The 26,452-nt window shown below is 45.8% G+C and overlaps 7 non-coding genes across 7 annotated transcripts; all 7 read left to right on the top strand.

Annotated features, from left to right (window-relative positions):
- Positions 1–5,262: 5,262 nt before the first annotated feature.
- On the top strand, positions 5,263–5,334 carry trnae-cuc. Its single transcript has one exon. It is a non-coding gene; the product is annotated as a tRNA-Glu (tRNA).
- Positions 5,335–7,936: 2,602 nt separating this feature from the next.
- trnae-cuc lies at positions 7,937–8,008 on the top strand. The gene has a single exon. It is a non-coding gene; the product is annotated as a tRNA-Glu (tRNA).
- A 903-nt stretch (positions 8,009–8,911) lies between these two features.
- Positions 8,912–8,983, top strand: trnae-cuc. Its single transcript has one exon. It is a non-coding gene; the product is annotated as a tRNA-Glu (tRNA).
- A 3,509-nt stretch (positions 8,984–12,492) lies between these two features.
- trnae-cuc lies at positions 12,493–12,564 on the top strand. Its single transcript has one exon. It is a non-coding gene; the product is annotated as a tRNA-Glu (tRNA).
- A 4,467-nt stretch (positions 12,565–17,031) lies between these two features.
- trnae-cuc lies at positions 17,032–17,103 on the top strand. The gene has a single exon. It is a non-coding gene; the product is annotated as a tRNA-Glu (tRNA).
- Positions 17,104–18,593: 1,490 nt separating this feature from the next.
- trnae-cuc lies at positions 18,594–18,665 on the top strand. The gene has a single exon. It is a non-coding gene; the product is annotated as a tRNA-Glu (tRNA).
- Positions 18,666–20,490: 1,825 nt separating this feature from the next.
- On the top strand, positions 20,491–20,562 carry trnae-cuc. The gene has a single exon. It is a non-coding gene; the product is annotated as a tRNA-Glu (tRNA).
- Positions 20,563–26,452: the final 5,890 nt, after the last annotated feature.

Below are 26,452 nucleotides of genomic sequence, written 5' to 3'. Positions count from 1 at the left end.
CGATTTGCCCTGCAGTGTCCTTCCCAGGTGTTCTAGTGGTGCACCAGACCCTCCTGCAGCAAAGCACCCCCACAACATGATGGTGTTCTTCGGCTTGAAAGCCTCCCCCTTTTCCCTCCAAACATAACAATGGTCATTATGTCCAAACAGTTCGATTTTTGTTTCATCAGACCAGAGGACATTTCTCCAATAACTAGGATCTTTGTCCCCAAACTGTAGTATGGCTTTTTTATGGCGGTTTTGGAGCAGTAGCTTCTTCCTTGCTGAGCGGCCTCTCGGGGTATGTCGATATAGGACTCGTTTGCCTGTGGATATACACCATTTTGTACCTGTTTCCTCCAGCATCTTCACAAGGTCCTTTGCTGTTGTTCTGGGATGGATTTGCACTTTTCGACCCAAAGTACGTTCATCTCTAGGAGAGAGAACGTGTCTCCTTCCTGAGCAGTATGACGCCTGCGTCATACCATGCTGTTTATACTTGCGTACTATTGTTTCTACAGATGAGCGAGGTACCTTCAGGCGTTTGGAAATTGCTCCCAAGGAGGAACCAGACTTGTGGAGGTCTACATTTTTTCTGAGGTCTTGGCTGATTTCCTTTGCTTTTCCCATGGAGTCAAGCAAAGAGGCACTGAGTTTGAAGGTAGGCCTTGAAATACATCTACAGGTACACCTCCAATTGACTCAAAGGATGTCAATTAGCCTATCAGAAGCTTCTAAAGCCATGACATCATTTTCGGGAATTTTACAAACTGTTTAAAGGCACAGCCAACTTAGTGTATGTAAACTTCTGGCCCACTGAATTTGTGATACAGTGAATTATAAGTGAAATAATCCCTCTGTAAACAATTGTTGGAAAAATGACTTGTGTCATGCACAAAGTAGATGTCCTAACCGACTCCCAAAACTATCGTTTGTTAGCACGAAATGTGTGGAGGGGTTGACAAACAGGTTTTAATGACTCCAGCCTAAGTGGATGGAAACTTACGACTTCAACTATATGTACAATTTCAAACTGGGAAACGAATTGCACTGTAGTACCCTTCCCTGGTGGTCTAGTGGTTAGGATTCGGCCCGCGGCCCGGTTTCGATTCCCGGTCAGCGAGCTACTCTTTTGCTACATGTTTACTTGTGCAACCTGTCACAATGATTATAGAAGGTTATCGCACATATGTACCAGCTCACACTGGGAACCGATTTACGCTGTATTATCCTTCCCTTGTGGTCTAGTGGTTAGGATTCGATTCCCGGTCAGGGAACTGCTCTTTTGCTACATGTTTACGTGTGCAACCTGTCACAATGAATATAGAAGGTTATCGCACATATGTACCAGCTCACACTGGGAACCGATTTGCACTGTTGTACCCTTCCCTGGTGGTCTAGTGGTTAGGATTCGGCGCTCTCACCGCCACGTCCAGGTTTTGATTCCCGGTCAGGGAACTACTCTTTTGCTACATGTTTACTTGTACAACCTGTCACAATGAATATAGAAGGTTATTGCACATATGTAGCAGCTCACACTGAGAACCGATTTGCACTGTAGTACCCTTCCCTGGTGGTATAGTGTTTAGGATTCGGTGTTCTCACCGCGGCCCGGGTTCGATTCCCTGTCAGGGAAATAGTCTATTCTCCTTGTTTACTTGTGCAACCTGTTACTATGAATTTAGTAGGTTGTCGCACATATGTACCACTTCAAATTGCAAACCGATTTGCCCTGCAGTGTCCTTCCCAGGTGTTCTAGTGGTGCACCAGACCCTCCTGCAGCAAAGCACCCCCACAACATGATGGTGTTCTTTGGCTTGAAAGCCTCCCCCTTTTCCCTCCAAACATAACAATGGTCATTACGGCCAAACAGTTCGATTTTTGTTTCATCAGACCAGAGGACATTTCTCCAAAAACTAGGATCATTGTCCCCAAACTGTAGTATGGCTTTTTTATGGCGGTTTTGGAGCAGTAGCTTCTTCCTTGCAGGGGAAGGAGCTTCCTTGCATTTCAAACTGGGAAACGAATTGCACTGTAGTACCCTTCCCTGGTGGTCTAGTGGTTAGGATTCGGCGCTCTCACCGCCGCGGCCCGGGTTTGACTCCCGATTTCCACTGTAGTACCCTTCCCTGGTAGTTCGACTCCCAGTTCGACTCCCGATTTGCACTGTAGTACCCTTCCCTGGTGGTCTAGTGGTTAGGATTCGGCGCTCTCACCGCCGCGGCTGGGGTTCCATTCCCGGTCAGGGAACTACTCATTTTGCTACATGTTTACTTGTACAACCTGTCACAATGAATATAGAAGGTTATCGCACATATGTACCAGCTCACACTGGGAACCGATTTGAAATGTTGTACCCTTCCCTGGTGGTCTAGTGCTTAGGATTCGGCGCTCTCACCGCCGCGGCCAGGGTTCGATTCCCGGTCAGGGATCTACTCTTTTGCTACATCTTTACTTGTACAACCTGTCACAATGAATATAGAAGGTTATCGCACATATGTACCAGCTCACACTGAGAACCGATTTGCACTGTGTTATCCTTCCCTGGTGGTCTAGTGGTTAGGATTCGGCGCTCTCACCGCCGCGGCCCAGGTTCGATTCCCGGTCAGGGAAATAGTCTATTCTCCTTGTTTACTTGTGCAACCTGACATTATGAATTTAGTAGGTTGTCGCACATATGTACCACTTCAAATTGCAAACCGATTTGCCCTGCAGTGTCCTTCCCAGGTGTTCTAGTGGTGAACTAGACCCTCCTGCAGCAAAGCACACCCACAACATGATGGTGTTCTTCAGCTTGAAAGCCTCCCCCTTTTCCCTCCAAACATAACAATGGTCATTATGGCCAAACAGTTCGATTTTTGTTTCATCAGACCAGAGGACATTTCTCCAAAAACTAGGATCTTTGTCCCCAAACTGTAGTATGGCTTTTTTATGGCGGTTTTGGAGCAGTAGCTTCTTCCTTGCAGAGCGGCCTCTCGGGGTATGTCGATATAGGACTCGTTTGCCTGTGGATATAGACCATTTTGTACCTGTTTCCTCCAGCATCTTCACAAGGTCCTTTGCTGTTGTTCTGGGATGGATTTGCACTTTTCGACCCAAAGTACGTTCATCTCTAGGAGAGAGAACGCGTCTCCTTCCTGAGCGGTATGACGCCTGCGTCATACCATGCTGTTTATACTTGCGTACTATTGTTTCTACAGATGAGCGAGGTACCTTCAGGCGTTTGGAAATTGCTCCCAAGGAGGATCCAGACTTGTGGAGGTCTACATTTTTTTTCTGAGGTTTTGCCTGATTTCCTTTGCTTTTCCCATGGAGTCAAGCAAAGAGGCACTGAGTTTGAAGGTAGACCTTGAAATACATCTACAGTTACACCTCCAATTGACTCAAAGGATGTCAATAAGCCTATCAGAAGCTTCTAAAGCCATGACATCATTTTCAGGAATTTTACAAACTGTTTAAAGGCACAGCCAACTTTGTGTATGTAAACTTCTGGCCCACTGAATTTGTGATACAGTGAATTATAAGTGAAATAATCCCTCTGTAAACAATTGTTGGAAAAATTACTTGTGTCATGCACAAAGTAGATGTCCTAACCGACTGCCAAAACTATCGTTTGTTAGCAAGAAATGTGTGGAGGGGTTGACAAACAGGTTTTAATGACTCCAGCCTAAGTGGATGGAAACTTACGACTTCAACTATATGTACCATTTCAAACTGGGAAACGAATTGCACTGTAGTACCCTTCCCTGGTGGTCTAGAGGTTAGGATTCCGCGCTCTCACCGCCGCGGCCCAGGTTCGACTCCCGATTTCCACTGTAGTACCCTTTTCTGGTGGTTCGACTCCCAGTTCGACTCCCGATTTGCACTGTAGTACCCTTCCCTGGTGGTCTAGTGGTTAGGATTCGGCGCTCTCTCGGGTTTGATTCCTGGTCAGGGAACTACTCTTTTGCTACATGTTTACTTGTACAACCTGTCACAATGAATACAGAAGGTTATCGCACATATGTACCAGCTCACACTTGGAACCGATTTGCACTGTCGTACCCTTCCCTGGTGGTCTAGTGGTTAGGATTCGGCGCTCTCACCGCCGCGGCCTGGGTTCGATTCCCGGTCAGGTAACTACTCTATTGCTACATGTTTACTTGTACAACCTGTCACAATGAATATAGAAGGTTATCGCACATATGTACCAGCTCACACTGGGAACCGATTTGCACTGTAGTACCCTTCCCTGGTGGTCTAGTGGTTAGGATTCGGCGCAAAAACTAGGTTATTGCAAAAACTAGGATCTTTGTCCCCAAACTGTAGTATGGCTTTTTTATGGCGGTTTTGGAGCAGTAGCTTCTTCCTTGCTGAGCGGCCTCTCGGGGTATGTCGATATAGGACTCGATTGCCTGTGGATATAGACCATTTAGTACCTGTTTCCTCCAGCATCTTCACAAGGTCCTTTGCTGTTGTTCTGGGATGGATTTTCACTTTTCGACCCAAAGTACGTTCATCTCTAGGAGAGAGAACGCGTCTCCTTCCTGAGCGGTATGACGCCTACGTGGTCCCATGGTGTTTATACTTGCGTACTATTGTTTCTACAGATGAGCGAGGTACCTTCAGGCGTTTGGAAATTGCTCCCAAGGAGGAACCAGACTTGTGGAGGTCTACATTTTTTCTGAGGTCTTGGCTGATTTCCTTTGCTTTTCCCATGGAGTCAAGCAAAGAGGCACTGAGTTTGAAGGTAGGCCTTGAAATACATCTACAGGTACACCTCCAATTGACTCAAAGGATGTCAATTAGCCTATCACAAGCTTCTAAAGCCAAGACATCATTTTCGGGAATTTTACAAACTGTTTAAAGGCACAGCCAACTTTGTGTATGTAAACTTCTGGCCCACTGAATTTGTGATACAGTGAATTATAAATGAAATAATCCCTCTGTAAACAATTGTTGGAAAAATGACTTGTGTCATGCACAAAGTAGATGTCCTAACCGACTGCCAAAACTATTGTTTGTTAGCAAGAAATGTGGGGAGGGGTTGACAAACAGGTTTTAATGACTCCAGCCTAAGTGGATGGAAACTTACGACTTCAACTATATGTACCATTTCAAACTGGGAAACGAATTGCACTGTAGTACCCTTCCCTGGTGGTCTAGTGGTTAGGATTCGATTCCCGGTCAGTGAACTGCTCTTTTGCTACATGTTTACGTGTGCAACCTGTCACAATGAATATAGAAGGTTATCGCACATATGTACCAGCTCACACTGGGAACCGATTTGAAATGTTGTACCCTTCCCTGGTGGTCTAGTGGTTAGGATTCGGCGCTCTCACCGCCGCGGCCCGGGTTCGAACCCCGGTCAGGGAACTACTCTTTTGCTACATGTTTACTTGTGCAACCTGTCACAATGAATATAGAAGGTTATCGCACATATGTACCAGCTCACACTGGGAACCGATTTGCACTGTAGTACCCTTCCCTGGTGGTCTAGTGGTTAGGATTCGGTGCAAAAACTAGGTTATTGCAAAAACTAGGATCTTTGTCCCCAAACTGTAGTATGGCTTTTTTATGGCGGTTTTGGAGCAGTAGCTTCTTCCTTGCTGAGCGGCCTCTCGGGGTATGTCGATATAGGACTCGATTGCCTGTGGATATAGACCATTTAGTACCTGTTTCCTCCAGCATCTTCACAAGGTCCTTTGCTGTTGTTCTGGGATGGATTTTCACTTTTCGACCCAAAGTACATTCATCTCTAGGAGAGAGAACGCGTCTCCTTCCTGAGCGGTATGACGCCTACGTGGTCCCATGGTGTTTATACTTGCGTACTATTGTTTCTACAGATGAGCGAGGTACCTTCAGGCGTTTGGAAATTGCTCCCAAGGAGGAACCAGACTTGTGGAGGTCTACATTTTTTTCTGAGGTCTTGGCTGATTTCCTTTGCTTTTCCCATGGAGTCAAGCAAAGAGGCACTGAGTTTGAAGGTAGGCCTTGAAATACATCTACAGGTACACCTCCAATTGACTCAAAGGATGTCAATTAGCCTATCACAAGCTTCTAAAGCCAAGACATCATTTTCGGGAATTTTACAAACTGTTTAAAGGCACAGCCAACTTTGTGTATGTAAACTTCTGGCCCACTGAATTTGTGATACAGTGAATTATAAGTGAAATAATCCCTCTGTAAACAATTGTTGGAAAAATGACTTGTGTCATGCACAAAGTAGATGTCCTAACCGACTGCCAAAACTATTGTTTGTTAGCAAGAAATGTGGGGAGGGGTTGACAAACAGGTTTTAATGACTCCAGCCTAAGTGGATGGAAACTTACGACTTCAACTATATGTACCATTTCAAACTGGGAAACGAATTGCACTGTAGTACCCTTCCCTGGTGGTCTAGTGGTTAGGATTCGATTCCCGGTCAGTGAACTGCTCTTTTGCTACATGCTTACGTGTGCAACCTGTCACAATGAATATAGAAGGTTATCGCACATATGTACCAGCTCACACTGGGAACCGATTTGAAATGTTGTACCATTCCCTGGTGGTCTAGTTGTTAGAATTCGGCGCTGTCACTGCCGCATCCCGGGTTCGATTCCCGTTCAGGGAACTAATCTTTTGCTACATGTTTACTTGTGTAACCTGTCACAATGAATATAGAAGGTTATCGCACATATGTACCAGCTCACACTGGGAACCGATTTGCACTGTAGTACCCTTCCCTGGTGGTCTAGTGGTTAGGATTTGGCGCTCTCACCGCCGCGGCCCGGGTTCGATCCCCGGTCAGGGAACTACTCTTTTGCTACATGTTTACTTGTGCAACCTGTCACAATGAATATAGAAGGTTATCGCACATATGTACCAGCTCACACTGGGAACCGATTTGCACTGTAGTACCCTTCCCTGGTGGTCTAGTGGTTAGGATTCGGCGCAAAAACTAGGTTATTGCAAAAACTAGGATCTTTGTCCCCAAACTGTAGTATGGCTTTTTTATGGCGGTTTTGGAGCAGTAGCTTCTTCCTTGCTGAGCGGCCTCTCGGGGTATGTCGATATAGGACTCGATTGCCTGTGGATATAGACCATTTAGTACCTGTTTCCTCCAGCATCTTCACAAGGTCCTTTGCTGTTGTTCTGGGATGGATTTTCACTTTTCGACCCAAAGTACGTTCATCTCTAGGAGAGAGAACGCGTCTCCTTCCTGAGCGGTATGACGCCTACGTGGTCCCATGGTGTTTATACTTGCGTACTATTGTTTCTACAGATGAGCGAGGTACCTTCAGGCGTTTGGAAATTGCTCCCAAGGAGGAACCAGACTTGTGGAGGTCTACATTTTTTTCTGAGGTCTTGGCTGATTTCCTTTGCTTTTCCCATGGAGTCAAGCAAAGAGGCACTGAGTTTGAAGGTAGGCCTTGAAATACATCTACAGGTACACCTCCAATTGACTCAAAGGATGTCAATAAGCCTATCAGAAGCTTCTAAAGCCATGACATCATTTTCGGGAATTTTACAAACTGTTTAAAGGCACAGCCAACTTTGTGTATGTAAACTTCTGGCCCACTGAATTTGTGATACAGTGAATTATAAGTGAAATAATCCCAATGTAAACAATTGTTGGAAAAATGACTTGTGTCATGCACAAAGTAGATGTCCTAACCGTCTGCCAAAACGATCGTTTGTTAGCAAGAAATGTGTGGAGGGGTTGACAAACAGGTTTTAATGACTCCAGCCTAAGTGGATGGAAACTTACGACTTCAACTATATGTACCATTTCAAACTGGGAATCGAATTGCACTGTAGTACCCTTCCCTGGTGGTCTAGTGGTTAGGATGCTCTCACCGCCGCTGCCCGGGTTCGATTCCCGGTCAGGGAAACTATTGCTACATGTTTACTTGTACAACCTGTCACAATGAATATAGAAGGTTATCACACATATGTACCAGCTCACACTTGGAACCGATTTGCACTGTCGTACCCTTCCCTGGTGGTCTAGTGGTTAGGATTCGGCGCTCTCACCGCCGCGGCCCGGGTTCGATTCCCGGTCAGGGAACTACTCTTTTGCTACATCTTTACTTGTACAACCTGTCACAATGAATATAGAAGGTTATCGCACATATGTATCAGCTCACACTGAGAACCAATTTGCACTGTATTATCCTTCCCTGGTGGTCTAGTGGTTAGGATTCGGCGCTCTCACCGCTGTGGCCCGGGTTCGATTCCCGGTCAGGGAAATAGTCTATGCTCCTTGTTTACTTGTGCAACCTGTCACTATGAATTTAGTAGGTTGTCGCACATATGTACCACTTCAAATTGCAAACCGATTTGCCCTGCTGTGTCCTTCCCAGGTGTTCTAGTGGTGCACTAGACCCTCCTGCAGCAAAGCAACCCCACAACATGATGGTGTTCTTCGGCTTGAAATCCTCACCTTTTCCCTCCAAACATAACAATGGTCATTATGGCCAAACAGTTCGATTTTTGTTTCATCAGACCAGAGGACATTTCTCCAAAAACTAGGATCTTTGTCCCCAAACTGTAGTATGGCTTTTTTATGGCGGTTTTGGAGCAGTAGCTTCTTCCTTGCAGAGGAAGGAGCTTCCTTGCATTTCAAACTGGGAAACGAATTGCACTGTAGTACCCTTCCCTGGTGGTCTAGTGGTTAGGATTCGGCGCTCTCACCGCCGCGGCCCGGGTTTGACTCCCGATTTCCACTGTAGTACCCTTCCCTGGTGGTTCGACTCCCAGTTCGACTCCCGATTTGCACTGTAGTACCCTTCCCTGGTGGTCTAGTGGTTAGGATTCGGCGCTCTCACCGCTGCGGCCCGGGTTTGATTCATGGTCAGGGAACTAATCTTTTGCTACATGTTTACTTGTACAACCTGTCACAATGAATATAGAAGGTTATCGCACATATGTACCAGCTCACACTTGGAACCGATTTGCACTGTCGTACCCTTCCCTGGTGGTCTAGTGGTTAGGATTTGGCGCTCTCACCGCCACGGCCCGGGTTCGATTCCCGGTCAGGGAACTACTCTTTTGCTACATCTTTACTTCTACAACCTGTCACAATGAATATAGAAGGTTATCGCACATATGTACCAGCTCACACTGAGAACCAATTTGCACTGTATTATCCTTCCCTGGTGGTCTAGTGGTTAGGATTGGCGCGCTCTCACCGCCGCAGCCTGGGTTCGATTCCCGGTCAGGGAAATAGTCTATGCTCCTTGTTTACTTGTGCAACCTGTCACTATGAATTTAGTAGGTTGTCGTACATATGTACCACTTCAAATTGCGAACCGATTTGCACTGCAGTGTCCTTCCCAGGTGTTCTAGTGGTGCACCAGACCCTCCTGCAGCAAAGCACCCCCACAACATGATGGTGTTCTTCGGCTTGAAAGCCTCCCCCTTTTCCCTCCAAACATAACAATGGTCATTATGGCCAAACAGTTCGATTTTTGTTTCATCAGACCAGAGGACATTTCTCCAAAAACTAGGATCTTTGTCCCCAAACTGTAGTATGGCTTTTTTATGGCGGTTTTGGAGCAGTAGCTTCTTCCTTGCTGAGCGGCCTCTCGGGGTATGTCGATATAGGACTCGTTTGCCTGTGGATGTAGACCATTTTGTACCTGTTTCCTCCAGCATCTTCACAAGGTCCTTTGCTGTTGTTCTGGGATGGATTTGCACTTTTCGACCCAAAGTACGTTCATCTCTAGGAGAGAGAACGTGTCTCCTTCCTGAGCAGTATGACGCCTGCGTGGTCCCATGGTGTTTATACTTGCGTACTATTGTTTCTACAGATGAGCGAGGTACCTTCAGGCGTTTGGAAATTGCTCCCAAGGAGGAACCAGACTTGTGGAGATCTACATTTTTTCTGAGGTCTTGGCTGATTTCCTTTGCTTTTCCCATGGAGTCAAGCAAAGAGGCACTGAGTTTGAAGGTAGGCCTTGAAATACATCTACAGGTACACCTCCAATTGACTCAAAGGATGTCAATTAGCCTATCAGAAGCTTCTAAAGCCATGACATCATTTTCGGGAATTTTACAAACTGTTTAAAGGCACAGCCAACTTAGTGTATGTAAACTTCTGGCCCACTGAATTTGTGATACAGTGAATTATAAGTGAAATAATCCCTCTGTAAACAATTGTTGGAAAAATTACTTGTGTCATGCACAAAGCAGATGTCCTAACCGACTGCCAAAACTATCGTTTGTTAGCAAGTAATGTGTGGAGGGGTTGACAAACAGGTTTTAATGACTCCAGCCAAAGTGGATGGAAACTTACGACTTCAACTATATGTACCATTTCAAACTGGGAAACGAATTGCACTGTAGTACCCTTCCCTGGTGGTCTAGTGGTTAGGATTCGATTCCCGGTCAGTGAACTGCTCTTTTGCTACATGTTTACGTGTGCAACCTGTCACAATGAATATAGAAGGTTATCGCACATATGTACCAGCTCACACTGGGAACCGATTTGAAATGTAATACCCTTCCCTGGTGGTCTAGTGGTTAGGATTTGGCGCTCTCACCGCCGCGGCCCGGGTTCGATCCCCGGTCAGGGAACTACTCTTTTGCTACATGTTTACTTGTGCAACCTGTCACAATGAATATAGAAGGTTATCGCACATATGTACCAGCTCACACTGGGAACCGATTTGCACAACAGTACCCTTCCCTGGTGGTCTAGTGGTTAGGATTCGGTGCAAAAACTAGGTTATTGCAAAAACTAGGATCTTTGTCCCCAAACTGTAGTATGGCTTTTTTATGGCGGTTTTGGAGCAGTAGCTTCTTCCTTGCTGAGCGGCCTCTCGGGGTATGTCGATATAGGACTCGATTGCCTGTGGATATAGACCATTTAGTACCTGTTTCCTCCAGCATCTTCACAAGGTCCTTTGCTGTTGTTCTGGGATGGATTTTCACTTTTCGACCCAAAGTACGTTCATCTCTAGGAGAGAGAATGCGTCTCCTTCCTGAGCGGTATGACGCCTACGTGGTCCCATGGTGTTTATACTTGCGTACTATTGTTTCTACAGATGAGCGAGGTACCTTCAGGCGTTTGGAAATTGCTCCCAAGGAGGAACCAGACTTGTGGAGGTCTACATTTTTTTCTGAGGTCTTGGCTGATTTCCTTTGCTTTTCCCATGGAGTCAAGCAAAGAGGCACTGAGTTTGAAGGTAGGCCTTGAAATACATCTACAGGTACACCTCCAATTGACTCAAAGGATGTCAATTAGCCTATCACAAGCTTCTAAAGCCAAGACATCATTTTCGGGAATTTTACAAACTGTTTAAAGGCACAGCCAACTTTGTGTATGTAAACTTCTGGCCCACTGAATTTGTGATACAGTGAATTATAAGTGAAATAATCCCTCTGTAAACAATTGTTGGAAAAATGACTTGTGTCATGCACAAAGTAGATGTCCTAACCGACTGCCAAAACTATTGTTTGTTAGCAAGAAATGTGGGGAGGGGTTGACAAACAGGTTTTAATGACTCCAGCCTAAGTGGATGGAAACTTACGACTTCAACTATATGTACCATTTCAAACTGGGAAACGAATTGCACTGTAGTACCCTTCCCTGGTGGTCTAGTGGTTAGGATTCGATTCCCGGTCAGGGAACTGCTCTTTTGCTACATGTTTACGTGTGCAACCTGTCACAATGAATATAGAAGGTTATCGCACATATGTACCAGCTCACACTGGGAACCCATTTGCACTGTTGTACCCTTCCCTTGTGGTCGTTTGTTAGCAAGAAATGTGTGGAGGGGTTGACAAACAGGTTTTAATGACTCAAGCCTAAGTGGATGGAAACTTACGACTTCAACTATATGTACCATTTCAAACTGGGAAACGAATTGCACTGTAGTACCCTTCCCTGGTGGTCTAGTGTTTACGATTCGGCGCTCTCACCGCCGCGGCCCAGGTTCGACTCCCGATTTCCACTGTAGTACCCTTTCCTGGTGGTTCGACTCCCGATTTGCACTGTAGTACTCTTCCCTGGTGGTCTAGTGGTTAGGATTAGGCGCTCTCACCGCCGCGTCCCGGGTTTGATTCCTGTTCAGGGAACTACTCTTTTGCTACATGTTTACTTGTACAACCTGTCACAATGAATACAGAATGTTATCGCACATATGTACCAGCTCACACTTGGAACCGATTTGCACTGTCGTACCCTTCCCTGGTGGTCTAGTGGTTAGGATTCGGCGCTCTCACCGCCGCGGCCCTGGTTCGATTCCCGGTCAGGTAACTACTCTATTGCTACATGTTTACTTGTACAACCTGTCACAATGAATATAGAAGGTTATCGCACATATGTACCAGCTCACACTTGGAACCGATTCGCACTGTCGTACCCTTCCCTGGTGGTCTAGTGGTTAGGATTCGGCGCTCTCACCGCTGCGGCCCGGGTTCGATTCCCGGTCAGGGAACTACTCTATTGCTACATGTTTACTTGTACAACCTGTCACAATGAATATAGAAGGTTATCGCACATATGTACCAGCTCACACTTGGAACCGATTTGCACTGTAGTACCCTTCCCTGGTGGTCTAGTGGTTAGGATTCGGCGCTCTCACCGCCGCGGCCCGGGTTCGATCCCCGGTCAGGGAACTACTATTTTGCTACATGTTTACTTGTGCAACCTGTCATAATGAATATTCCTATCGCACATATGTACCAGCTCACACTGGGAACCGATTTGCACTGTAGTACCCTTCCCTGGTGGTCTAGTGGTTAGGATTCGGCGCAAAAACTAGGTTATTGCAAAAACTAGGATCTTTGTCCCCAAACTGTAGTATGGCTTTTTTATGGCGGTTTTGGAGCAGTAGCTTCTTCCTTGCTGAGCGGCCTCTCGGGGTATGTCGATATAGGACTCGTTTGCCTGTGGATATAGACCATTTTGTACCTGTTTCCTCCAGCATCTTCACAAGGTCCTTTGCTGTTGTTCAGGGATGGATTTGCACTTTTCGACCCAAAGTACGTTCATCTCTAGGAGAGAGAGAAAGCGTCTCCTTCCTGAGCGGTATGACACCTGCGTCATACCATGGTGTTTATACTTGCGTACTATTGTTTCTACAGATGAGCGAGGTACCTTCAGGCGTTTGGAAATTGCTCCCAAGGAGGAACCAGACTTGTGGAGGTCTACATTTTTTTTCTGAGGTCTTCCCTGATTTCCTTTGCTTTTCCCATGGAGTCAAGCAAAGAGGCACTGAGTTTGAAGGTAGGCCTTGAAATACATCTACAGGTACACCTCCAATTGACTCAAAGGATGTCAATTAGCCTATCAGAAGCTTCTAAAGCCATGACATCATTTTCGGGAATTTTACAAACTGTTTAAAGGCACAGCCAACTTAGTGTATGTAAACTTCTGGCCCACTGAATTTGTGATGCAGTGAATTATAAGTGAAATAATCCCTCTGTAAACAATTGTTGGAAAAATTACTTGTGTCATGCACAAAGCAGATGTCCTAACCGACTGCCAAAACTATCGTTTGTTAGCAAGTAATGTGTGGAGGGTTGACAAACAGGTTTTAATGACTCCAGCCAAAGTGGATGGAAACTTACGACTTCAACTATATGTACCATTTCAAACTGGGAAACGAATTACCCTGTAGTACCCTTCCCTGGTGGTCTAGTGGTTAGGATTCGGCGCTCTCACCGCCGCGTCCCGGGTTTGATTCCTGTTCAGGGAACTACTCTTTTGCTACATGTTTACTTGTACAACCTGTCACAATGAATACAGAATGTTATCGCACATATGTACCAGCTCACACTTGGAACCGATTTGCACTGTCGTACCCTTCCCTGGTGGTCTAGTGGTTAGGATTCGGCGCTCTCACCGCCGCGGCCCTGGTTCGATTCCCGGTCAGGTAACTACTCTATTGCTACATGTTTACTTGTACAACCTGTCACAATGAATATAGAAGGTTATCGCACATATGTACCAGCTCACACTTGGAACCGATTCGCACTGTCGTACCCTTCCCTGGTGGTATAGTGGTTAGGATTCGGCGCTCTCACCGCCGCGGCCCGGGTTCGATTCCCGGTCAGGGAACTACTCTATTGCTACATGTTTACTTGTACAACCTGTCACAATGAATATAGAAGGTTATCGCACATATGTACCAGCTCACACTTGGAACCGATTTGCACTGTAGTACCCTTCCCTGGTGGTCTAGTGGTTAGGATTCGGCGCTCTCACCGCCGCGGCCCGGGTTCGATCCCGGTCAGGGAACTACTATTTTGCTACATGTTTACTTGTGCAACCTGTCATAATGAATATAGAAGGTTATCGCACATATGTACCAGCTCACACTGGGAACCGATTTGCACTGTAGTACCCTTCCCTGGTGGTCTAGTGGTTAGGATTCGGCGCAAAAACTAGGTTATTGCAAAAACTAGGATCTTTGTCCCCAAACTGTAGTATGGCTTTTTTATGGCGGTTTTGGAGCAGTAGCTTCTTCCTTGCTGAGCGGCCTCTCGGGGTATGTCGATATAGGACTCGTTTGCCTGTGGATATAGACCATTTTGTACCTGTTTCCTCCAGCATCTTCACAAGGTCCTTTGCTGTTGTTCAGGGATGGATTTGCACTTTTCGACCCAAAGTACGTTCATCTCTAGAGAGAGAAAGCGTCTCCTTCCTGAGCGGTATGACACCTGCGTCATACCATGGTGTTTATACTTGCGTACTATTGTTTCTACAGATGAGCGAGGTACCTTCAGGCGTTTGGAAATTGCTCCCAAGGAGGAACCAGACTTGTGGAGGTCTACATTTTTTTTCTGAGGTCTTCCCTGATTTCCTTTGCTTTTCCCATGGAGTCAAGCAAAGAGGCACTGAGTTTGAAGGTAGGCCTTGAAATACATCTACAGGTACACCTCCAATTGACTCAAAGGATGTCAATTAGCCTATCAGAAGCTTCTAAAGCCATGACATCATTTTCGGGAATTTTACAAACTGTTTAAAGGCACAGCCAACTTAGTGTATGTAAACTTCTGGCCCACTGAATTTGTGATGCAGTGAATTATAAGTGAAATAATCCCTCTGTAAACAATTGTTGGAAAAATTACTTGTGTCATGCACAAAGCAGATGTCCTAACCGACTGCCAAAACTATCGTTTGTTAGCAAGTAATGTGTGGAGGGGTTGACAAACAGGTTTTAATGACTCCAGCCAAAGTGGATGGAAACTTACGACTTCAACTATATGTACCATTTCAAACTGGGAAACGAATTACACTGTAGTACCCTTCCCTGGTGGTCTAGTGGTTAGGATTCAGCGCTCTCACCGCCGCGTCCCGGGTTTGATTCCTGGTCAGGGAACTACTCTTTTGCTACATGTTTACTTGTACAACCTGTCACAATGAATACAGAAGGTTATCGCACATATGTACCAGCTCACAATTGGAACCGATTTGCACTGTCGTACCCTTCCCTGGTGGTCTAGTGGTTAGGATTCGGCCCGCGGCCCGGTTTCGATTCCCGGTCAGCGAGCTACTCTTTTGCTACATGTTTACTTGTGCAACCTGTCACAATGAATATAGAAGGTTATCGCACATATGTACCAGCTCACACTGGGAACCGATTTACGCTGTATTATCCTTCCCTTGTGGTCTAGTGGTTAGGATTCGATTCCCGGTCAGGGAACTGCTCTTTTGCTACATGTTTACGTGTGCAATCTGTCACAATGAATATAGAAGGTTATCGCACATATGTACCAGCTCACACTGAGAACCGATTTGCACTGTATTATCCTTCCCTGGTGGTCTAATGGTTAGGATTCTGCGCTCTCACCGCCGCGGCCTGGGTTCGATTCCCGGTCAGGGAAATAGTCTATGCTCCTTTTTTACTTGTGCAACCTGTCACTATGAATTTAGTAGGTTGTCGCACATATGTACCACTTCAAATTGCAAACCGATTTGCCCTGCAGTGTCCTTCCCAGGTGTTCTAGTGGTGCACCAGACTCTCCTGCAGCAAAGCACCCCCACAACATGATGGTGTTCTTCGGCTTGAAAGCCTCCCGCTTTTCCCTCCAAACATAACAATGGTCATTATGGCCAAACAGTTTGATTTTGTTTCATCAGACCAGAGGACATTTCTCCAAAAACTAGGATCTTTGTCCCCAAACTGTAGTATGGCTTTTTTATGGCGGTTTTGGAGCAGTAGCTTCTTCCTTGCTGAGCGGCCTCTCGGGGTATGTCGATATAGGACTCGTTTTCCTGTGGATATAGACCATTTTGTACCTGTTTCCTCCAGCATCTTCACAAGGTCCTTTGCTGTTGTTCTGGGATGGATTTGCACTTTTAGACCCAAAGTACGTTCATCTCTAGGAGAGAGAACGCGTCTCCTTCCTGAGCGGTATGACGCCTGCGTCATACCATGCTGTTTATACTTGCGTACTATTGTTTCTACAGATGAGCGAGGTACCTTCAGGCGTTTGGAAATTGCTCCCAAGGAGGAACCAGACTTGTGGAGATCTACATTTTTTTTCTGAGGTCTTCCCTGATTTCCTTTGCTTTTCCCATGGAGTCAAGCAAAGAGGCACTGAGTTTGAAGGTAGGCCTTGAAATACATCTACAGGTACGCCTCCAATTGACTCAAAGGATGTCAATTAGCCTATCAGAAGCTTCTAAAGCCATGACATCATTTTCGGGAATTTTACAAACTGTTTAAAGGCACAGCCAACTTATTGTATGTAAACTTCTGGCCCACTGAATTTGTGATACAGTGAATTATAAGTGAAATAATCCCAATGTAAACAATTGTTGGAAAAATGACTTGTGTCATGCACAAAGTAGATGTCCGAACCGTCTGCCAAAACGATCGTTTGTTAGCAAGAAATGTGGGGAGGTGTTGACAAACAGGTTTTAATGACCCCAGCCTAAGTGGATGGAAACTTACGACTTCAACTATATGTACCATTTCAAACTGGGAAACGAATTGCGCTGTAGTACCCTTCCCTGGTGGTCTAGTGGTTAGGATTCGGCGCCGCGGCCCGGGTTCGACTCCTGATTTCCACTGTAGTACCCTTCCCTGGTGGTTCGACTCCCAGTTCGACTCCCGATTTGCACTGTCATACCCTTCCCTGGTGGTCTAGTGGTTAGGATTCGGCGCTCTCACCGCCGCGGCCCGGGTTCGATTCCCGGTCAGGGAACTACTCTTTTGCTACATCTTTACTTGTACAACCTGTCACAATGAATATAGAAGGTTATCGCACATATGTACCAGCTCACACTGAGAACCAATTTCCAGTGTATTATCCTTCCCTGGTGGTCTAGTGGTTAGTATTCGGCGCTCTCACCGCCGCGGCCCGGGTTCGATTCCCGGTCAGGGAAATAGTCTATGCTCCTTGTTTACTTGTGCAATCTGTCACTATGAATTTAGTAGGTTGTCGCACATATGTACCACTTCAAATTGCAAACCGATTTGCCCTGCAGTGTCCTTCCCAGGTGTTCTAGTGGTGCACCAGACCCTCCTGCAGCAAAGCAACCCCACAACATGATGGTGTTCTTCGGCTTGAAATCCTCCCCCTTTTCCCTCCAAACATAACAATGGTCATTATGGCCAAACAGTTCGATTTTTGTTTCATCAGACCAGAGGACATTTCTCCAAAAACTAGGATCTTTGTCCCCAAACTGTAGTATGGCTTTTTTATGGCGGTTTTGGAGCAGTAGCTTCTTCCTTGCTGAGCGGCCTCTCGGGGTATGTCGATATAGGACTCGTTTGCCTGTGGATATAGACCATTTTGTACCTGTTTCCTCCAGCATCTTCACAAGGTCCTTTGCTGTTGTTCTGGGATGGATTTGCACTTTTCGACCCAAAGTACGTTCATCTCTAGGAGAGAGAACGCGTCTCCTTCCTGAGCGGTATGACGCCTGCGTGGTCCCATGGTGTTTATACTTGCGTACTATTGTTTCTACAGATGAGCTAGGTACCTTCAGGCGTTTGGAAATTGCTCCCAAGGAGGAACCAGACTTGTGGAGGTCTACATTTTTTTCTGAGGTCTTGGCTGATTTCCTTGCTTTTCCCATGGAGTCAAGCAAAGAGGCACTGAGTTTGAAGGTAGACCTTGAAATACATCTACAGTTACACCTCCAATTGACTCAAAGGATGTCAATAAGCCTATCAGAAGCTTCTAAAGCCATGACATCATTTTCGGGAATTTTACAAACTGTTTAAAGGCACAGCCAACTTTGTGTATGTAAACTTCTGGCCCACTGAATTTGTGATACAGTGAATTATAAGTGAAATAATCCCTCTGTAAACAATTGTTGGAAAAATTACTTGTGTCATGCACAAAGTAGATGTCCTAACCGACTGCCAAAACTATCGTTTGTTAGCAAGAAATGTGTGGAGGGGTTGACAAACAGGTTTTAATGACTCAAGCCTAAGTGGATGGAAACTTACGACTTCAACTATATGTACCATTTCAAACTGGGAAACGAATTGCACTGTAGTACCCTTCCCTGGTGGTCTAGTGGTTAGGATTCGGCGCTCTCACTGCCCCGTCCCGGGTTTGATTCCTGGTCAGGGAACTACCCTTTTGCTACATGTTTACTTGTACAACCTGTCACAATGAATATAGAAGGTTATCGCACATATGTACCAGCTCACACTTGGAACCGATTTGCACTGTCGTACCCTTCCCTGGTGGTCTAGTGGTTAGGATTCGGCGCTCTCACCGCCGTGGCCCGGGTTCGATTCCCGGTCAGGGAACTACTCTATTGCTACATGTTTACTTGTACAACCTGTCACAATGAATATAGAAGGTTATCGCACATATGTACCAGCTCACACTTGGAACCGATTTGCACTGTAGTAACCTTCCCTGGTGGTCTAGTGGTTAGGATTTGGCACTCTCACCGCCTCGGCCCGGGTTCGATTCCCGGTCAGGGAACTACTCTTTTGCTACATGTTTACTTGTGCAACCTGTCACAATGAATATAGAAGGTTATCGCACATATGTACCAGCTCACACTGGGAACCGATTTGCACTGTAGTACCCTTCCCTGGTGGTCTAGTGGTTAGGATTCGATTCCCGGTCAGGGAACTGCTCTTTTGCTACATGTTTACGTGTGCAACCTGTCACAATGAATATAGAAGGTTATCGCACATATGTACCAGCTCACACTTGGAACCGATTTGCACTGTCGTACCCTTCCCTGGTGGTCTAGTGGTTAGGATTCGGCGCTCTCACCGCCGCGGCCCTGGGTTCGATTCCCGGTCAGGGAACTACTCTTTTGCTACATGTTTACTTGTACAACCTGTCACAATGAATATAGAAGGTTATTGCACATATGTAGCAGCTCACACTGAGAACCAATTTGCACTGTATTATCCTTCCCTGGTGGTCTAGTGGTTAGGATTTGGCGCTCTCACCGCCGCGGCTCGGGTTCGATTCCCGGTCAGGGAAATAGTCTATGCTCCTTGTTTACTTGTGCAATCTGTCACTATGAATTTAGTAGGTTGTCGCACATATGTACCACTTCAAATTGCAAACCGATTTGCCCTGCAGTGTCCTTCCCAGGTGTTCTAGTGGTGCACTAGACCCTCCTGCAGCAAAGCAACCCCACAACATGATGGTGTTCTTCGGCTTGAAATCCTCACCTTTTCCCTCCAAACATAACAATGGTCATTATGGCCAAACAGTTCGATTTTTGTTTCATCAGACCAGAGGACATTTCTCCAAAAACTAGGATCTTTGTCCCCAAACTGTAGTATGGCTTTTTTATGGCGGTTTTGGAGCAGTAGCTTCTTCCTTGCTGAGCGGCCTCTCGGGGTATGTCGATATAGGACTCGTTTGCCTGTGGATATAGACCATTTTGTACCTGTTTCCTCCAGCATCTTCACAAGGTCCTTTGCTGTTGTTCTGGGATGGATTTGCACTTTTCGACCCAAAGTACGTTCATCTCTAGGAGAGAGAACGCGTCTCCTTCCTGAGCGGTATGACGCCTGCGTGGTCCCATGGTGTTTATACTTGCGTACTATTGTTTCTACAGATGAGCGAGGTACCTTCAGGCGTTTGGAAATTGCTCCCAAGGAGGAACCAGACTTGTGGAGGTCTACATTTTTTTCTGAGGTCTTGGCTGATTTCCTTTGCTTTTCCCATGGAGTCAAGCAAAGAGGCACTGAGTTTGAAGGTAGACCTTGAAATACATCTACAGGTACACCTCCAATTGACTCAAAGGATGTCAATAAGCCTATCAGAAGCTTCTAAAGCCATGACATCATTTTCGGGAATTTTACAAACTGTTTAAAGGCACAGCCAACTTTGTGTATGTAAACTTCTGGCCCACTGAATTTGTGATACAGTGAATTATAAGTGAAATAATCCCTCTGTAAACAATTGTTGGAAAAATTACTTGTGTCATGCACAAAGTAGATGTCCTAACCGACTGCCAAAACTATCGTTTGTTAGCAAGAAATGTGTGGAGGGGTTGACAAACAGGTTTTAATGACTCAAGCCTAAGTGGATGGAAACTTACGACTTCAACTATATGTACCATTTCAAACTGGGAAACGAATTGCACTGTAGTACCCTTCCCTGGTGGTCTAGTGGTTAGGATTCGGCGCTCTCACCGCCGCGGCCCGGGTTCGATTCCCGGTCAGGGAACTACTCTATTGCTACATGTTTACTTGTACAACCTGTCACAATGAATATAGAAGGTTATCGCACATATGTACCAGCTCACACTTGGAACCGATTTGCACTGTAGTAACCTTCCCTGGTGGTCTAGTGGTTAGGATTGGCGCTCTCACCGCCTCGGCCCGGGTTCGATTCCCGGTCAGGGAACTACTCTTTTGCTACATGTTTACTTGTGCAACCTGTCACAATGAATATAGAAGGTTATCGCACATATGTACCAGCTCACACTGGGAACCGATTTGCACTGTAGTACCCTTCCCTGGTGGTCTAGTGGTTAGGATTCGATTCTCCGGTCAGGGAATTCCCTGCTCTTTTGCTACATGTTTACGTGTGCAACCTGTCACAATGAATATAGAAGGTTATCGCACATATGTACCAGCTCACACTTGGAACCGATTTGCACTGTCGTACCCTTCCCTGGTGGTCTAGTGGTTAGGATTGCGCTCTCACCGCCGCGGCCTGGGTTGATTCCCGGTCAGGGAACTACTCTTTTGCTACATGTTTACTTGTACAACCTGTCACAATGAATATAGAAGGTTATTGCACATATGTAGCAGCTCACACTGAGAACCAATTTGCACTGTATTATCCTTCCCTGGTGGTCTAGTGGTTAGGATTTGGCGCTCTCACCGCCGCGGCTCGGGTTCGATTCCCGGTCAGGGAAATAGTCTATGCTCCTTGTTTACTTGTGCAATCTGTCACTATGAATTTAGTAGGTTGTCGCACATATGTACCACTTCAAATTGCAAACCGATTTGCCCTGCAGTGTCCTTCCCAGGTGTTCTAGTGGTGCACCAGACCCTCCTGCAGCAAAGCACCCCCACAACATGATGGTGTTCTTCGGCTTGAAAGCCTCCCCTTTTCCCTCCAAACATAACAATGGTCATTATGGCCAAACAGTTCGATTTTTGTTTCATCAGACCAGAGGACATTTCTCCAAAAACTAGGATCTTTGTCCCCAAACTGTAGTATGGCTTTTTTATGGCGGTTTTGGAGCAGTAGCTTCTTCCTTGCTGAGCGGCCTCTCGGGGTATGTCGATATAGGACTCGTTTGCCTGTGGATATAGACCATTTTGTACCTGTTTCCTCCAGCATCTTCACAAGGTCCTTTGCTGTTGTTCTGGGATGGATTTGCACTTTTCGACCCAAAGTACGTTCATCTCTAGGAGAGAGAACGCGTCTCCTTCCTGAGCGGTATGACGCCTGCGTGGTCCCATGGTGTTTATACTTGCGTACTATTGTTTCTACAGATGAGCTAGGTACCTTCAGGCGTTTGGAAATTGCTCCCAAGGAGGAACCAGACTTGTGGAGGTCTACATTTTTTTCTGAGGTCTTGGCTGATTTCCTATGCTTTTCCCATGGAGTCAAGCAAAGAGGCACTGAGTTTGAAGGTAGACCTTGAAATACATCTACAGTTACACCTCCAATTGACTCAAAGGATGTCAATAAGCCTATCAGAAGCTTCTAAAGCCATGACATCATTTTCGGGAATTTTACAAACTGTTTAAAGGCACAGCCAACTTTGTGTATGTAAACTTCTGGCCCACTGAATTTGTGATACAGTGAATTATAAGTGAAATAATCCCTCTGTAAACAATTGTTGGAAAAATTACTTGTGTCATGCACAAAGTAGATGTCCTAACCGACTGCCAAAACTATCGTTTGTTAGCAAGAAATGTGTGGAGGGGTTGACAAACAGGTTTTAATGACTCAAGCCTAAGTGGATGGAAACTTACGACTTCAACTATATGTACCATTTCAAACTGGGAAACGAATTGCACTGTAGTACCCTTCCCTGGTGGTCTAAACTCAAACAGGTTCGACTCCTGATTTGCACTGTAGTACCCTTCCCTGGTGGTCTAGTGGTTAGGATTCGGCGCTCTCACCGCCGCGTCCCGGGTTTGATTCCTGGTCAGGGAACTACTCTTTTGCTACATGTTTACTTGTACAACCTGTCACAATGAATATAGAAGGTTATCGCACATATGTACCAGCTCACACTTGGAACCGATTTGCACTGTCGTACCCTTCCCTGGTGGTCTAGTGGTTAGGATTCGGCGCTCTCACCGCTGCGGCCCGGGTTCGATTCCCGGTCAGGGAACTACTCTATTGCTACATGTTTACTTGTACAACCTGTCACAATGAATATAGAAGGTTATCGCACATATGTACCAGCTCACACTTGGAACCGATTTGCACTGTAGTACCCTTCCCTGGTGGTCTAGTGGTTAGGATTCGGTGCTCTCACTGCCGCGGCCAGGGTTCGATCCCGGTCAGGGAACTACTCTTTTGCTACATGTTTACTTGTGCAACCTGTCACAATGAATATAGAAGGTTATCGCACATATGTACCAGCTCACACTGGGAACCGATTTGCACTGTAGTACCCTTCCCTGGTGGTCTAGTGGTTAGGATTCAGAGCGCAAAAACTAGGTTATTGCAAAAACTAGGATCTTTGTCCCCAAACTGTAGTATGGCTTTTTTATGGCGGTTTTGGAGCAGTAGCTTCTTCCTTGCTGAGCGGCCTCTCGGGGTATGTGATATAGGACTCGTTTGCCTGTGGATATAGACCATTTTGTACCTGTTTCCTCCAGCATCTTCACAAGGTCCTTTGCTGTTGTTCAGGGATGCATTTGCACTTTTCGACCCAAAGTACGTTCATCTCTAGGAGAGAGAAAGCGTCTCCTTCCTGAGCGGTATGACGCCTGCGTCATACCATGGTGTTTATACTTGCGTACTATTGTTTCTACAGATGAGCGAGGTACCTTCAGGCGTTTGGAAATTGCTCCCAAGGAGGAACCAGACTTGTGGAGGTCTACATTTTTTCTGAGGTCTTCCCTGATTTCCTTTGCTTTTCCCATGGAGTCAAGCAAAGAGGCACTGAGTTTGAAGGTAGGCCTTGAAATACATCTACAGGTACACCTCCAATTGACTCAAAGGATGTCAATTAGCCTATCAGAAGTTTCTAAAGCCATGACATCATTTTCGGGAATTTTACAAACTGTTTAAAGGCACAGCCAACTTAGTGTATGTAAACTTCTGGCCCACTGAATTTGTGATACAGTGAATTATAAGTGAAATAATCCCTCTGTAAACAATTGTTGGAAAAATTACTTGTGTCATGCACAAAGCAGATGTCCTAACCGACTGCCAAGACTATCGTTTGTTAGCAAAAAATGTGTGGAGGGGTTGACAAACAGGTTTTAATGACTCCAGCCTAAGTGGATGGAAACTTACGACTTCAACTATATGTACCATTTCAAACTGGGAAACGAATTGCACTGTAGTACCCTTCCCTGGTGGTCTAGTGGTTAGGATTCGGTGCTCTCACCGCTGCGGCCCGGGTTCGATTCCGGTCAGGGAACTACTCTTTTGCTACATGTTTACTTGTACAACCTGTCACAATGAATATAGAAGGTTATCGCACATATGTACCAGCTCACACTGAGAACCAATTTGCACTGTATTATCCTTCCCTGGTGGTCTAGTGGTTAGGATTCGGCGCTCTCACCGCCGCAGCCTGGGTTCGATTCCCGGACAGGGAAATAGTCTATGCTCCTTGTTTACTTGTGCAACCTGTCACTATGAATTTAGTAGGTTGTCGCACATATGTACCACTTCAAATTGCAAACCGATTTGCCCTGCAGTGTCCTTCCCAGGTGTTCTAGTGGTGCACTAGACCCTCCTGCAGCAAAGCAACCCCACAACATGATGGTGTTCTTCGGCTTGAAATCCTCACCTTTTCCCTCCAAACATAACAATGGTCATTATGGCCAAACAGTTCGATTTTTGTTTCATCAGACCAGAGGACATTTCTCCAAAAACTAGGATCTTTGTCCCCAAACTGTAGTATGGCTTTTTTATGGCGGTTTTGGAGCAGTAGCTTCTTCCTTGCTGAGCGGCCTCTCGGGGTATGTCGATATAGGACTCGTTTGCCTGTGGATATAGACCATTTTGTACCTGTTTCCTCCAGCATCTTCACAAGGTCCTTTGCTTTTGTTCTGGGATGGATTTGCACTTTTCGACCCAAAGTACGTTCATCTCTAGGAGAGAGAACGCGTCTCCTTCCTGAGCGGTATGACGCCTGCGCCATACCATGGTGTTTATACTTGCGTACTATTGTTTCTACAGATGAGCGAGGTACCTTCAGGCGTTTGGAAATTGCTCCCAAGGAGGAACCAGACTTGTGGAGGTCTACATTTTTTTCTGAGGTTTTGCCTGATTTCCTTTGCTTTTCCCATGGAGTCAAGCAAAGAGGCACTGAGTTTGAAGGTAGGCCTTGAAATACATCTACAGGTACACCTCCAATTGACTCAAAGGATGTCAATTAGCCTATCAGAAGCTTCTAAAGCCATGACATCATTTTCGGGAATTTTACAAACTGTTTAAAGGCACAGCCAACTGGTGTATGTAAACTTCTGGCCCACTGAATTTGTGATACAGTGAATTATAAGTGAAATAATCCCAATGTAAACAATTGTTGGAAAAATGACTGTGTTGTGTCATGCACAAAGTAGATGTCCTAACCGTCTGCCAAAACGATCGTTTGTTAGCAAGAAATGTGGGGAGGGGTTGACAAACAGGTTTTAATGACTCCAGCCTAATGGATGGAAACTTATCGACTTCAACTATATGTACCATTTCAAACTGGGAAACGATTTGCACTGTAGTACCCTTCCCTGGTGGTCTAGTGGTTAGGATTCGGCGCTCTCACCGCCGTGGCCCGGGTTTGATTCCCGGTCAGGGAACTACTCTTTTGCTACATGTTTACTTGTACAACCTGTCACAATGAATATAGAAGGTTATCGCACATATGTACCAGCTCACACTGAGAACCAATTTGCACTGTATTATCCTTCCCTGGTGGTCTAGTGGTTAGGATTCGGCGCTCTCACCGCCGCGTGCCCGGGTTCGATTCCCGGTCAGGGAAATAGTCTATGCTCCTTGTTTACTTGTGCAACCTGTCACTATGAATTTAGTAGGTTGTCGCACATATGTACCACTTCAAATTGCAAACCGATTTGCCCTGCAGTGTCCTTCCCAGGTGTTCTAGTGGTGCACCAGACCCTCCTGCAGCAAAGCACCCCCACAACATGATGGTGTTCTTCGGCTTGAAAGCCTCCCCCTTTTCCCTCCAAACATAACAATGGTCATTATGGCCAAACAGTTCGATTTTTGTTTCATCAGACCAGAGGACATTTCTCCAAAAACTAGGATCTTTGTCCCCAAACTGTAGTATGGCTTTTTTATGGCGGTTTTGGAGCAGTAGCTTCTTCCTTGCTGAGCGGCCTCTCGGGGTATGTCGATATAGGACTCGTTTGCCTGTGGATATAGACCATTTTGTACCTGTTTCCTCCAGCATCTTCACAAGGTCCTTTGCTGTTGTTCTGGGATGGATTTGCACTTTTCGACCCAAAGTACGTTCATCTCTAGGAGAGAGAACGCGTCTCCTTCCTGAGCGGTATGACGCCTGCGTGGTCCCATGGTGTTTATACTTGCGTACTATTGTTTCTACAGATGAGCGAGGTACCTTCAGGCGTTTGGAAATTGCTCCCAAGGAGGAACCAGACTTGTGGAGGTCTACATTTTTTCTGAGGTCTTGGCTGATTTCCTTTGCTTTTCCCATGGAGTCAAGCAAAGAGGCACTGAGTTTGAAGGTAGGCCTTGAAATACATCTACAGGTACACCTCCAATTGACTCAAAGGATGTCAATTAGCCTATCAGAAGCTTCTAAAGCCATGACATCATTTTCGGGAATTTTACAAACTGTTTAAAGGCACAGCCAACTTAGTGTATGTAAACTTCTGGCCCACTGAATTTGTGATACAGTGAATTATAAGTGAAATAATCCCTCTGT

This window comes from Oncorhynchus gorbuscha, unplaced genomic scaffold, assembly GCF_021184085.1.
Source record: "Oncorhynchus gorbuscha isolate QuinsamMale2020 ecotype Even-year unplaced genomic scaffold, OgorEven_v1.0 Un_scaffold_3197, whole genome shotgun sequence".
NCBI lineage: Eukaryota > Metazoa > Chordata > Actinopteri > Salmoniformes > Salmonidae > Oncorhynchus > Oncorhynchus gorbuscha.
Note: the sequence above shows the minus strand (reverse complement) of the source record. Positions and strands in the feature narration are given on the sequence as shown.